General features: G+C 46.3%; 2 long non-coding RNA genes across 2 annotated transcripts; one reads left to right on the top strand and one right to left on the bottom strand.

The window, feature by feature from the left end:
- The first annotated feature begins 2,580 nt into the window (after window positions 1–2,580).
- On the top strand, window positions 2,581–3,948 carry LOC132473363 (uncharacterized). Its single transcript, XR_009529349.1, has 4 exons — window positions 2,581–2,853; window positions 3,100–3,262; window positions 3,351–3,440; window positions 3,783–3,948. It is a non-coding gene; the product is annotated as an uncharacterized LOC132473363 (long non-coding RNA).
- A 3,697-nt stretch (window positions 3,949–7,645) lies between these two features.
- LOC132473336 (uncharacterized) lies at window positions 7,646–8,624 on the bottom strand. The gene is made up of 2 exons (XR_009529337.1): window positions 7,769–8,624; window positions 7,646–7,727 (listed from the first exon to the last, which is right to left on the bottom strand). It is a non-coding gene; the product is annotated as an uncharacterized LOC132473336 (long non-coding RNA).
- Window positions 8,625–14,469: the final 5,845 nt, after the last annotated feature.

The following is a 14,469-nucleotide window of genomic DNA, read 5'->3' as shown; positions in this document are numbered from 1 at the left end:
AAGAACTAAGTGTAGCTATTACTTTGTATATTGACGACTTTGAAATCTGCAATCCGTTGGGCACATCAAAAAATCAACATAAAGTCTGTGGTGTGTATTGGGCTATTGGGAATTTACCCTCTAGGTACAAGTCAGCATTGTCATCATAAATCCTGAGCATGTCAGGATTTATGGTTATGATAGTGTTTTGAAGCCACTGATTGACGATATTAAATGTCTTGAAACAGTTGGTGTGTTTGTAGACAAACTAGGGTGTAATGTTAAAGGCACCATCTTGTTTGTTGCTGCTGACAACTTAGCTGCACATTCCTTAGGTGGTTTCCAAGAGTCGTTCAATGTTGAGAAGTTTTGTAGGTTTTGTCTAGTTAGTCGTAAAGACATACAGACGTGTGATGTTAGAACTGGGAACTTTGTTTTAAGGTCACCAGAGTCATTTGATGAAGCTGTAAATGTGTTGAAGCAGAGTGACGTTGCATCTGTTGATGGTGTGAAACGAGACTGCCCTCTCAACAGCCTGACAGGATTTCACACATGCACAGGCTTTCCACCTGATTTCTTGCATGATGTGTTGGAAGGGATTGTACCTGTATAACTAAGTCTGTGCCTTGCAGATTTGATTTCAAAGAAGTATTTCACATTAGAAGAGCTCAATAGTGAAATACAAAGCTATCCTTTTAAATTCTCTGATAAGACAAACTGTCCCCAGACAATTCCTTCAACTTTTCGAAAGACTGGAACTGTAGGTGGTAATGGCCACGAAAATTGGAGTCTTGTGCGTTTCCTTCCCCTTATCATCGGCCACCGTGTTCCAGAAGGAGATCAAACATGGGAAATAGTCCTTGAACTGAAAGACTTGGTTGAGCTCTTGGCAACTCCATCTTACACTTTAGACTCACTTTGTTATTTGCAGTCCAAAATATCGGATCATAGACAGTTACTACTGACAGTTTTCCCAGATTACAAGTTACGCCCCAAACATCACTTCATTGAGCATTATCCATGCCTAATTCAAAAGTTTGGACCCTTAATAGAGTGTTGGACAATCAGGTTTGAGGCTAAACATTCTTTCTTTAAAAAGGTAGTGCGTGATGCCAATAACTTTAAAAACATTCTGCTTACCCTGGCCTCAAGACACCAATTTATGCTTGCATATTATCTTGAAATGCCTAGCATTTTCAAGCCTGAGATTGAGACGGCAAAAGTGACTGATGTCTGCCTGGAAGTCTTAGATGGTGGTGTTAGACTAGCAATCTTGAATAGATTCAGTGATGTTGACACAGTTGGACTGACCCCTAGTATCTTCTTAAATGGAACGCAGTATTCAAAGGGAATGATACTCTCTGTTGGAAGTACAAGTGGACTACCAGACTTCGGATCAAGGATTTTGGAAATATGCATTGTGCTGGCTGGTCATGTTTGTTTCTTCATTGAGCGTTTTACGACTTTCTACGTGGAGCATTTGAGGAGTTACCATCTCGTGAAAAAAAGCCCTGCTGAGTGTCTCTTGGTGAAACCAGAGGATCTCAATGACTACATGCCACTTGTGTCATACTTCATCCAGGGGCGCCTGTTAGCCACTCCCAGAACTTTCTTGCTTTCTTGAATTAAGGCTGCGGTAAGTTTGAGTGTGGGGGTATCTGTTGTCCGACAAGTCGTCACTGTTATCCTGCATAATTAACCCTCTTGCAATGTTTCCAAATCTCTCTAGCAGCAATCCAGGTGTTGGATGTCCTGCAAAATAACATCTAACAGCCTGATCCAAAATAATTAACCCTCTTGTGTTTTACAAATCTTTCTAGGAGTAACCATTATTTTTGTATGTATACAGGGGATGAAACCTTTTTCCTTCTCCAATTTCAGGTTGAAGTGATCCACGATGCTGCTGCGAGTTGTCCTCTGTGAAATGGATATCAGACGCCTTTCCATCAAAAACCCCCCCCAGAGTGTTGAGGAACTGTGCGAGGTGTTGCGTGCAAACCTTTACCTGAGAGGTGGATTTATTTTACAATTTGAGGACCCTGCGTTCAAGGATCAGCTGACCAACCTGACCGAAATCCGAGACCTTCCTGAGGAACGAGCAACATTGAAAGTGTTGTTCACAGCTGATGCAGCTCTCTCAGTTTCCACATTGGATACAGCCAGCCTTCCATCTCTCAGTAGTGGGGAATCTGACTCCCAGCAATGGCCTGAGCCCTTCCCGATTCCACAGTTCTCACATGACGTTGAACTCACGCTGCAAGAAGCAAATAGAAAGTATGCAAAAGATGGATCTGTGATGGTGATTCCTAAAGGTATGAAAACCGATATCCTGGACACACTTGCAGACAGCATGTCAAAGATTAGTCCTTATCCTGAGAGGCAACACTACGAGAATGTTGCAAAAGCGCTTGTGGAGAAGCATCCCAGTCTCAAAGAGCCAGGTTCTGGAAAGGGTTGGTACGGCTGGTTCCACAGCCTGAAGTTTAAGCTCGGAAACTATCGGCAGAAGTTAAGTGCAGCTGGATGCCCAGAGGTGAGAGTCAACAAAAGAATAGGAGAAGATGCCAAGGGATCACGTGTGAAGAAGTCAAAGAAGGGCTGTGGAGGATGATTGAGGTACATCATATACACGCATACACATCATACCTACACTTTGGTTTTGTGTTTGTGAAGCCTACTATTTTGTCTTAGTATGTGTCCTTGTGCTTGTGCAATCCAATCCAGGTGGAAATGCTGAAAAAGGACCTGGATCATCAACAGATAGAGGAGCTGATGTCTGCCACATTCTCCAAGCGCAGAAAGGAGATCGTAGGGGATCAACCTCTCATCGGGGATGTCATGACCAGATGGCCGGCCATGTTCTGTGAGAGACAGGTATCACAATAAACAACTCAGCCTGAGATTAGTCACTTAATCCAAATATGTTTGACCGGAAATCAATGTGTGAGCTTCCCTCCAGGAAGAGCTGGATTACATTTTTGCATTGAGTCTTGCAGTTAGTATAACTGAGTGGATGAAAGCCTTTGACAAGACAACCTTAGCTTACCAAATGGTGATTCTATGCTTTGTATATCTGTTCTCGAAGCTCTTAACCTTTTTGTCTTTTTTTTGTCTCCTCAGGTTCGGGCGGAGTTCAAAAGAATCGTAAACACAGACCTTCTTGAGTCATTCCTCAACGGACTTGATGACCTGGTACCAAGACTGCTTGAAGTGTACGAAGCTGTGACCAAGTCGGGGGAAGAAGCCTGCACTGAAAGCCATTTTAGACTGTGTGAAGAAAGATGTGAGTAGACGAGCTGAGAATTCTAAAATTGGGCACCAGGTGTTATGTTTGCAATAAAATCTCATCACTGCTTATATTTGTCTTCTAGAACACAAACGAAAGGAGAAGGACTGCTGCTCTACTGGGTCTGCCACACTACCTATCCGAAGACCCATCCGACATCATTAGGATGTGTGATGTAAGATCTTTTTCTGTCATGCATAATAGCACACATACACACAATCTTTAACACAAATTGTATTAGATCCACTCATGGGGTGATAAAGTCCTGTGGCAGCCGAATAGTGGTGATGTGGGGAAGAGTGAGGGGCAGAATGGTAGTGATGGGGATGAGGAGGGATGGGTAGAATAGTGGTGATTAGAAGATTAGCAGTAACCTCTCAGCATTGCACATAGAATGCACTTGCACACTCACAACGGAAATCCCAGGGAGACTCTTATTAGTCCGAAAGCATGTCAAGGTTTATGATAACAGACTTCTAGACCCAAACATTACCACAATTTTTTTCTGTTTTTCAAGGCCCATGGTGAGAGTCTGGCTGCAGCCATGAAGGGGATGCAACTTGGCCTACTGATAGGCTATGAAGGTGACAACCAGGATGCCTTTCCAGAGGTCTTCGATGTGGCAGTTGTGGTTGAAGAAAACATTGTGCTACACAACTTCAAGGATGTGCCATCCAGCTTCACCATGCCAGGGCTCCAGACTAACTTTTCCCTTGGGTGCACTGGTGCGCCAAATTTTTTAATTTGGGTGCACCAGCACGTATTTATGGTGCACCCAAGTTTTGAGTTGTTGAGGGGGGGGGGGGGGGGGCGTTGGACCGTGCCTGCCTTGCGCTGAGTTGTTGACGGGGGGGGCAACCGGGCAGCTGCACCGGTTGCATCGTCGATATTTACGCCATTGATTAATAATATTTTGACCATTAAATAAATGCCTTAAATAAATGCCGAATCTGTATCTCTCATGAAGAATATAGTCAGACAATGCCAAGGGATCGGTTCTGTCCCGAAAAACCCTCAGTCTCCGGAGAGACGCCTGTACGATAACTTAAGTGCGCCGAGGTCCATGGGAACACCCACAAATGGTAACGCCATTATCGGAGGAGGGGCTAGGAAGCTGCGCACGCCGATATAAGTAGCCGATCTCCGGGTAGACTCGCTGAAAAGCTGCTCCCGACCAGGTTTGGTTGCGAGCGTAAGTCACCATGGTGATACAGCGATGCTTAAAGAGATCGATTTTCATGGTACAGCTAACCCAGGCTTTCAGCTCAACATACCTCGCTAACCCTCTAATCGAGCTTCGTAGTACAGGCCCCTGGATTGGGCTTCGCGGGTTTGTTTACCGGCGTTAAATATTATGAATAGACTGCTCTGTAAAAAATAATACTAATAATAATTATACCAGATACATTTTCAGTCGCACCGGTGCGCCCAAATAAAATATTTGGTCGCACTACCCCGAATTCTAGGCGCATGTGCGCCCAAATTAGGCGCACATGGTATTAGCGGCAGCCTCCATGTTAATGGAAGAGTTTACAGAAGAGGGTTTGCAAGTGGTCGACCTCGTTGAAAGCCTACTGCAGACAACCAGTCCGGAAAATTCAAGAATAGAGGGCTACGTCACCGAAGTTGTACCCACTTACTGCGATATAACGTTCAAATCGCATTTTAGGATGCAAAAGACAACAGTTGAAGTAAGGGTGTAGATAGGCTATATGAAACGTTTTATCTATTGCTTTCTGTGTAGGAAAGGAGTAAATGATTTCAATATAGTTTAGTTTTACCATGGCAACGAATGTCACGTAGCCGAAGAGAGCACCGCGATCCATCTCTGTTTGTGGAGAACTACCTCTTCAGACAGTTTGCCTATGTTCGTAAACGTTTGCTTGCTTATGTTCGTTTAACGGAAAATGTTTAAAATCGTTCGCGAACGTTCGCCTATGTTTGCGATTCTGAACGCACCTCTGTTGTTAACTTCAGCAGATAATCGCGCGCTGCCGCTGATTGGTTATAGTCGCGATACACTTTGACCTTTTGGTATTTTATTAAAAAATAAAAAAGGAACGAGTAAGGAACGAGTGTTTCTGTAAATGTAAAGAAGTGAAAAGTAATAATTTTCGCTTTAAATGTAGTGAAGTAAAAGTATAAAGTCTTACCAAATAAATGTACTTGAGTAAAGTACAGATACATGGAAATGTTACTTAAGTACAGTAACGAATTACATGTACTTCGTTACTGTCCACCACTGGGTAATGACAACATTAAACTCTTGTGCAGACTCGAACAGAATGACACACAAACACACACACACTTTTAAGTTTGTGCGGCGTGCTTGTCGTTTTGTTTCCGGTGTAGCTAGATCCGGTATGGTGTTGTAGTTTATCTAACGTGACTAGTTGTTGCTAGACAGCAGGTGGAACTACGTTTGCCAAGCCAAACAAGTGCTAATCGCGCGATTAAAATATTAACGCCGTTAATAACGCGTTAAACTGACAGCACTAGTAATTACCACTGGTAATAAGAAGGTAAATACAGAGGAATTACCTGGTAAACATATGGTAAATCATAGTGTATTACTGGGTAATTACCACTGGTAATAAGGTACATACAGAGGAATTACAGCTGAAGAAATAAGTAAAACCTCCACTATTACCCAACAACTCAACTGTGTAGTTGTAACTGTTTTAGGTTGGTAATAACTCAGATATTATTGTGTACTTCCTAGGAAATTAGGCAACCAATTCTTAGAAACACCTATTAATTCAAGTTACAATTGTAGTTATCCAATTTTAATGTTGGTAACAGCCCAAGTTTAATGATGTACTATCTAGAAATTAGCATAGTTTTTTCCAATAAATTACTTGTCTTACACAGTTATTATTCATAGCTACACCTATTTATTAAGGGTTTATTCGATTTACCTTAGAAAATGGAATTACTTACCTGGTAAGTAATTCCTTACCTGGTAAGTAATTCCTCTGCAGGAACCGTTTTCCTTGGTGTTACCAGGTTCTTACCATATAATTTGTAATAGATACATTCCATTGTCCATGCAGTAAACTGGAACTTGTACCATGTACGTTCTGCTACATTACTAAGTAAAACATGACAATTTACTTGGGGTGTGCATTTGCACTGCCCTCACGATTCGATTACGATTCACCAGGTAGCGATTCAATACAATTCTATGCATTGCGATGCATCAAGATTCTACTGCACACAATAAGGCACATTTTTTCACCTTCCACTCCCAAACCTACAGCAATTAAATGCCAGGCTTTGTCCTTTGACATTGTCCTTATAAAAAGGATGATATATTTCATAAATTATTTTATGTTGCTCCACTTTGACAATCAGTCTCTCGTCGTCCATGTTGCCGACCCTCTGAGACCCTTTGATTGATTGACTGCTGACCTGGTGCCACGGGTCATGACGTTATGTTGATGTGAAGTTGTGATAGGCTAGTATTGTGTTTTATTTTGACCGGATGCTCTATGGCTTTTACTTTTTCACTTCCTGCCCGGCTCGATCTGCTCTGTTGAAATTGACACGGTTGAGCAATGGCTCGGGTCAAAAATAGAAGTGCTACGGAATGGTAGCGCTCCGGCGCGGTGCGCCGCTTCTGGGACGCTGCTGAGCCGGTGGAAATTGTTTCATTGATTAGAGTGGCAGCGATCAGCAGCGGTGACCGCGTCACAGCCGTTCTGCGGCGCTTACGTCCTCGGTTTATCTTTCAAACAATGCATATCTCACAAACAGGCACTGAACACTGAAAGACTCAGAAAGACTCAAAGAGCCGTCCACATCAACTCAATTTAAACGTTACTGATGAAGTTTTGATAAAACTAATGACAGTGGCAAGTTATGGCAAGTGACCACAATGAAGACTGCTTCAACCTCTACAATTTGTAAGTGGCGAATGCCATGCAGCAATCTGCCTATGGTCATCTTTGTGGTCATTCGCAAACCAATGAGTCCACTCGATGAATGAGAGATGGCTCTTTAGTATCCTCTCTGTGCGATTTCCCTGAATTCTCCACACCTGGGATTTGTAGGCTGAACAAGCCCTGACCAGGTACCTCCAAATCTCCCCTTCCATAGTGTGATAAAGTATCAGAAGACAAGAAAATAAACATTAGGACTGTCAATCAATGAACATTTTTAGAACATGTAAAACTCAAAGAATATTTTGTTTGCCAGGTAAGAAAGGATGCTGGTCCTCTGGATATTGTGTTTGGTCATATTAAAAAGAAAAAGAGGCATAGACATGAATGCAGTTAATAGGACGGGAGGGGACAAGCTGTTACCTCCAGTTAGCGCTTTAGCATCGAGCCAGCGGAGCTTCTGTCGTTCAAACAACTCAGATATGTTGTTTAAATCCTATAACACCCAACATATTAAAACATCCAGATTTAATCGGGCTCTGTCCCATAAATACAGTTAATAGGATGTGAAAGGACAGGCACTGTTAGCCCAAGTTAGTGCAATGCTAAAGAGCAGCTCTACCGGAGCATGCTGCCTCAGCAGGTACAAGTTAGCATCCTGTTTGATATTCGCCGGATATTAGTAACTCATCCAAGATGGTCGCAGCGTGAGGGAGTGCAACGCAGGCAGGTCTGCCCTCTTAAGATAGCTCAACAAACAATCCTACTTATAATATTCATACCTCTGTCGCATCGTAGTGTTTAAGTCCCGTTTTCTCTCCTGCATATTGTTGTTTGGCACAACATTGGATAACACAAACAATGGCAGCTGATCAACAAAGCCAGATCTCCCTACAAACTTTATGGGATGGAATACAACAAATCCAAACTGAAATGCTCGCTCATCTAGATTCAAAGGTGGATCCCATTCAAACAAAATTGTGCAGCATTCAGGTTTCTCTAGGCATTCTTGGAGAACATGTGGCTTCACTAGAGCAGCGGGTCGGAGCAAACGAGGACGACGTTACAAATCTCAGCACGCTGACTAAGGAATTAACCAAAGACAATGCCTACCTGATGGACAAGATCCAGGACCTGGAGAACCGAAGCCGAGCCTCTAACCTTCGCTTTGTGAGGATTCCTGAATCCGCGGAGGGCCGCGATATCCTGGGGTTCATGTCCAAGTTAATTCCTCAGTTACTTGGCCCAGAAAACTTTCCCACTCCTCCGGTCATTGAGCGAGCCCACCGCACGCCTACGTTCCGCCACAACGACAGAGCAGGTCCAAGACCCATCCTGATCAAACTCCTCAATTTCAGGATAAGGTAAAAATCCTCCATCTTGCCAGAGAGAAGAGGGAGCTGGTGTCTAAAGGTAACCAACTATACATATATCCTGACTTCAGTGCTGATCTAATGAAGAAACGCCGCTCCTTTGATCCTGTTGTTGGTTAAACAGAGTCTTCGGGAGTTAAATTTAAAATACTCCCTTCGGTATCCATCCACGTTGAGTGTCATTGTCAACGGGAAACCACATCTGTTTACATGTCACAGAGCCGCTGAAGCAGCTTTTATGACTTCTTCAAGCTCTCCTGAGACCCCCATGAACGCCTCTTCCCCATAATTAAAGTTCACATTTAATTACAATCCTTAATTTGCTGTATCCATCGATTATCGCATTATTATCGCTGGCATCTTTTTCTTTCTTTTTTTGTAACTGCCGTAAACTGAAGCTGTTGTTTACATCTGGCTGTTATTCGGTAGTCGTATAACTGAACTTTCATAATGCCAGTTGTTTTCAGTTCCATTGACAGATGACAGGCGCGGAACTATCGTTATCACTTTATTTTAAATTTTTTCCTTTGATGCAGACCGACCTGTTTGCGGTCTATTTTTATTCTTCGTCTATTGATTTAATATGCCCCCCTCACGGAGATGCCTTGGCCTAGGATGGCTGGGGCTGCTGGGTCATCATTAATGTTTTTTGTGTTTGTGTCTGTTTTGTATTGTGTTTGTTTCTTGACAGTTTTGTGTTTCTGTGTTGCAGGCCTACTTTTTTGTGTTATATTGTCACAACCCTCTACAACATTTTCTGATGATCTAATCTGCCTAGCCCTGAACAGTGTTATTATCCATATAAACCTAAATATCCCAAATTAATAATAGTAAAGGTTTAAAAATCATTCATCTGAATATTCGAAGTCTTGTGCCAAAAATTGTTCGTTCATGGGTAGCCCAATACAATCCCAATATTATTACTCTGTCCAAAACATGGCTCAATAGCAACATCTCAGACAATGAAATAAAACTAGAAAATTACGTATTATATAGAGCTGATAGAGGCTCCAGGGGAGGTGGTGTGGCTATCTGTCTCTTCTAATTTAACTGCTGAGCTAATTACACCTACAGTTAAACCAACACTTTGAATGCCTTTTTGTTAAAATTAAATTTCATCAGAATAAATATATTACTGTTGGTAATGTATATAGACCACCCCCTGCCCCGGTAGAATCCTCCAAGTGCTTGATGTCTACCTTTGATGCTATCCCCTCTAAAAATGAAATGATCATTCTAGGCGATTTTAACAAAACTTGGCTAGATAAGTCCTCTGGTAAAGATAAAAAGTTTAATTTAACACAAATCATTAAGGAACCCACTCGAATTACTCCTAAGTCCCAGTCCCTACTTGATTGGATACTTGTTACTCATCCTGAAAGATCTGTTGAAGCTGGTATATTGTCAGACTGCCTCAGTGATCACTCTGTTATCTATTGTGTATGGAAAATTAAAATCCCAAAAGCACCACCAAAATTAGTAAAAAATCAGACAACCGAAGAAAATGAATATAGTGTGGAAATTGCAATTAAGTGAAGAACACAACTTCGCACGTTGAGCACACAGCCGTGTGACTCGTTTATTTTGTCAAAGAGAATAACCGGAAATCAAAGCGTGCTGAAGGTAAACAAATCCTGCATGGGCTCTGACGTCATGAGACGCTCGTTATCCTTAAAGGGACCGCGATCCCTGAACCACTAAGACAGTAAATGACATGCAGTAAACGACAACACAATTGAAAGAACAACACATAACAAAATACTGTAGGTGAATTATGTTACACTCACTACACACGTCCCCCCAGAATTCACCATCAGAACAAAACAAGAACAAAACAGTCATCGCCGGGGCGGGCGTATTAACCAGCCACAACGGCTGCGTCGTACAGGGGGTCGAGGAGCCACGGTTGCGGCAGGCGTCCCGCCATGACACGGGTATGGGGCATGGAGTGTGGGAGTTCCGGTAGGGAGGGGAGCAGGGGGCAGGCCCGGCAGGGGCAGAGCTGGAGGTCGTCCGCGCCGCGGGGGCTGAGCCAAGTCAATGGGCCTGGCCAGGTCCAAGTGAGCTGGCTTGAGGCGGTCAATGGAGTCGCTCCGGCCTGCCGCCCATGTCCACCACAAAATGTTTTTCCCCCGTCTCCAAAACCCGGAACGGGCCCTCGTAGGGCGGGCGTAGCGGTCCCCTGTGGGCGTCGTGGCGAATGAAAACGTAGGCAGCCGTGCAAAGCCCAGCGGGGATGTGCGACTGAGGGAGGCCGTGACGGGAAGTGGGGACAGGTGCGAAAAGCCTCGCATTGTCCAGTAGCGTGGACCGCTGGAGAGTCGCAGACCAAGGAACGTTGGTGCCAGGGACGAAATCCCCTGGAACCCGCAGCGGCTGGCCATAAACAAGCTCTGCGGAGGAGGACTGTAGGTCTTCCTTTGGTGCAGTCCTGATGCCAAGCAGTACCCACGGGAGCTTGTCGACCCAGTTGCTGTCTTTGAGGCTGGCACGAAGAGCAGCCTTCATCGACCTATGAAATCGCTCACAGAGTCCGTTAGCCTGTGGGTGATATGCGGTAGTGTGGTGGAGTTTCACCCCGAGGCTCTGTGCGACAGCGCTCCACAGCTCAGACGTAAACTGCGCGCCCCGGTCGGAGGATATGTCGGAAGGAGTGCCGAAACGGGCAACCCAGGTGCTGATAAATGCCCGTGTCATTTCGACAGATGCTAGCGACGTCAGTGGCACAGCCTCAGGCCAACGGGTGGTCCTGTCAACCATGGTCAACAGGTAGGTGAAACCGTGAGAGGAGGGCAGAGGGCCGACCAGATCCACGTTGACATGGTCAAAACGTCTCTCCGGCACTGGGAACAACTCCAACGGGGCTTTCGTGTGGCGGTGCACTTTGGCCCGCTGGCACTCCAGACAGGTGTTAGCCCAGTCCCTAACGTCCTTCTTGAGGCCGTGCCAAACAAACCTAGCGGCCACCAATCTCTGTGACGCTTTCGAACCTGGGTGGGAGAGACCATGGATGGCATCAAAAACTTGTCGTCTCCACACCGTGGGAATGATTGGACGAGGACTGCCTGTGGAGACGTCACACAGGAGCGTGGTGCCGGCATCGCCAAAAACCACATCCTCTATTTTCAGCCCTGTAGTCGAGGTCCTCAGGAGTTGCACGTCTGGGTCTGTGGTCTGGTCCGCTGCAATGCGGTTGTAATCCAAACCAAGATGGACCGCTCCTACCACAGCCCGTGACAGGCAGTCCGCCACTTGGTTGTCCTTACCGGCAACGTGCTGTAAATCCGTGGTGAACTCGGAAATGTAGGACAGATGACGTTGCTGGCGGGCGGACCACGGCTCAGCCACCTTGGCCATGGCGAAAGTCAGCGGCTTGTGGTCGACAAAAGCGGTGAAGTGCCGACCTTCCAACAGGGAACGAAAGTGTCTGATGGCGAGGTAGAGACCAAGCAGCTCCCGGTCGAAAGTGCTGTACTTCCGCACGTTGGGACGCAACTGACGGCTGAAGAAGGCAAGTGGCTGCCAGGCCCCGCCCACCCACTGCTCGTAGACGGCACCGACAGCGTAGTCTGAGGCGTCCGAGGTGATGGCGATGGAGGCCGTGGGAGAAGGATGTGCCAGCATGGTGGCGTTCGCCAGGGCCGCCTTAGTGGCAACAAAAGCCTTGTCCCTGCTCTCAGTCCAGTCCACAGCGTGCTTGGGCTTACCTTGCAAGGCCTCATGCAAGGGTTGCATGAGCTGGGCGGCTCGAGGGATGAAACGGTGGTAAAAATTCCCCATGCCGAGGAACTCCTGCAGGGACTTGACAGTGAGCGGGCGTGGGAACTGCGCGACCGCCTCCACCTTTGATGGGAGAGGGGCTGCACCGTCCCTAGTGACTGTGTCCCAGGAAATCGATGACGGAGAGACGAAACTGGCACTTGGCAGGGTTGACAATTAGCCCATGTTGGCTGAGCCGCTCAAAAAGTGTCCGGAGGTGCGCGAGGTGCTGAGATTTGGACGCGCTCGCCACTAGGATGTCATCCAAGTACACAAAAAGAAAAGGCAGCTCCGGCAAAACAGAGTCCATGAGGCGTTGAAAAGATTGAGCTGCGTTTTTGAGGCCAAACGGCATCCGCAGGAACTCAAACAGACCAAACGGTGTGATCACTGCTGTTTTGGGAACGTCCAGTGGGTGTACAGGCACCTGATGATATCCCCGGACAAGGTCCACCTTGGAAAAAATCACCATACCAGCCAGGTGTGCTGAAAAATCCTGAATATTCGGCACTGGGTACCGGTCAGGCGTCGTTGCCTCATTTAGCCGCCGGTAGTCGCCACACGGGCGCCAGCCACCGCCGGGTTTGGGGACGATGTGGAGGGGTGAGGCCCACGGGCTGTCGGACCGGCGGACTATCCCCAGGCGCTCCATGTTTGCAAACTCAGCCTTTGCAACGGCAAGCTTGTTCGGGTCGAGGCGCCGAGCACGGGCGTAGACGGCTGGACCAGTAGTGGCGAGATGGTGCTCCACACCATGCTTCACAGCAGACGCAGAGAAAGTAGGCTTAGTGAGGGCTGGGAAACCGGCAAGCAGACGGTGGAAGTCATCTGAGGCGGGGAGCATGCTAGACAGTCGTATGGAGTCAGCCCCGCTGAGCGTGCACGCATATGAACAAAACGTGACGGCGTCCATCAAACGGCGGTTCTTGACATCCACCAACAGTCCATGCGCACACAAAAAATCAGCGCCGAGGAGGGGAACGGAGACCTTTGCTGTAACAAAGTCCCAGCCAAACCGGTGGCCTCCAAAACACAACTCAATGTACCTTGTTCCATAGGTACGGATGGGGCTACCATTAGCAGCTTCCATAGGGGGGCCGTGGCTGTCGGTCACCATGTCCAAGCAGGAAGCAGGCAGGACGCTCCTCTGTGCTCCCGTGTCGCACAGGAACCGCCGTCCGGAGATGCTGTCGCGGATGAAAAGCAGCCTGCCAGCACGGCCGACGCTCATGGCCACTACCGAGCGCCGTCCCAAGCGTTTCCCAACCCGCCGTAACTGCATGGACATGGTTCCCGCGGGTCCTTAAAAAGTCTTAAAAAGTCTTAATTTTTTTTGTGTAAAATTAAGGCCATAAATTGTCTTAAATTTACTGTAAATTTGCTCTAGGTATTAAATTTTGCAGAGGGTTTTTTAAGACTGGGAAATTGTCGCGCACAACAAATCACCTAGTGCGTCTTTTAATTACGGCATTTTCAGGAGTTTTACGTTACGTTAACGTTGACATCAGTCATCGGGGGGCCGGTTGCATCTGCAGCCTGCAGCTGCGTCTGTAGGCTAACTTGCTGGCGCTACTTTTAGCTAGTGACGGTTGACATCATTAGGCCAACTTGCGCTACTTTCAGGATGGGACAGTGCAAATTCAATGAGAAATGGTTTGAGGAAGATACGTTTCGGGGGTGGTTGGAGAAGGCAGGTGACTACGAGGCAAGGTGTTGTTTATCCCGAAAGGCATTCATACTAGGGACCATGGGAGCAAAAGCTCTTGAGTCCCACATGAGGTCGCAGAAATATATCCGATACTCCGTGGCAGCTAGCGGGACTACAGCGATGCCCGTATTATTTGAAAGAAGTGGACTGAAAAGTTCAGCATCCGTGGCTAGTACTTCACATCAGACGGCGTTAACCGGCTTTGTGTCGCCACCAGAAACCCAGAAGGCGGAGGTATTGTGGGTTCTCCACACGGTGAGCAGACATAATTCCTTCAAATCGAACGAGGACATTAGTAACGTCTTGGCTGCTATGTTCCCAGATTCTGAGTTTGCGAAGTCGTTCACCTGCGGTGAAAACAAAACGGCCTATCTAGCCAAATACGGGATCGCATCTTTCATAAAAAGAGAGCTGTCACGCAGCGTAAACGATAAACAGTACGTCCTCATGTTCGATGAGTGAACAAAACCACTAAAAGCAAAC

The sequence above is a fragment of the Gadus macrocephalus genome, chromosome 15 (genome assembly GCF_031168955.1).
Source record: "Gadus macrocephalus chromosome 15, ASM3116895v1".
NCBI classification, from domain to species: domain Eukaryota; kingdom Metazoa; phylum Chordata; class Actinopteri; order Gadiformes; family Gadidae; genus Gadus; species Gadus macrocephalus.
This window is presented reverse-complemented; position numbering and strand designations above follow the sequence as displayed.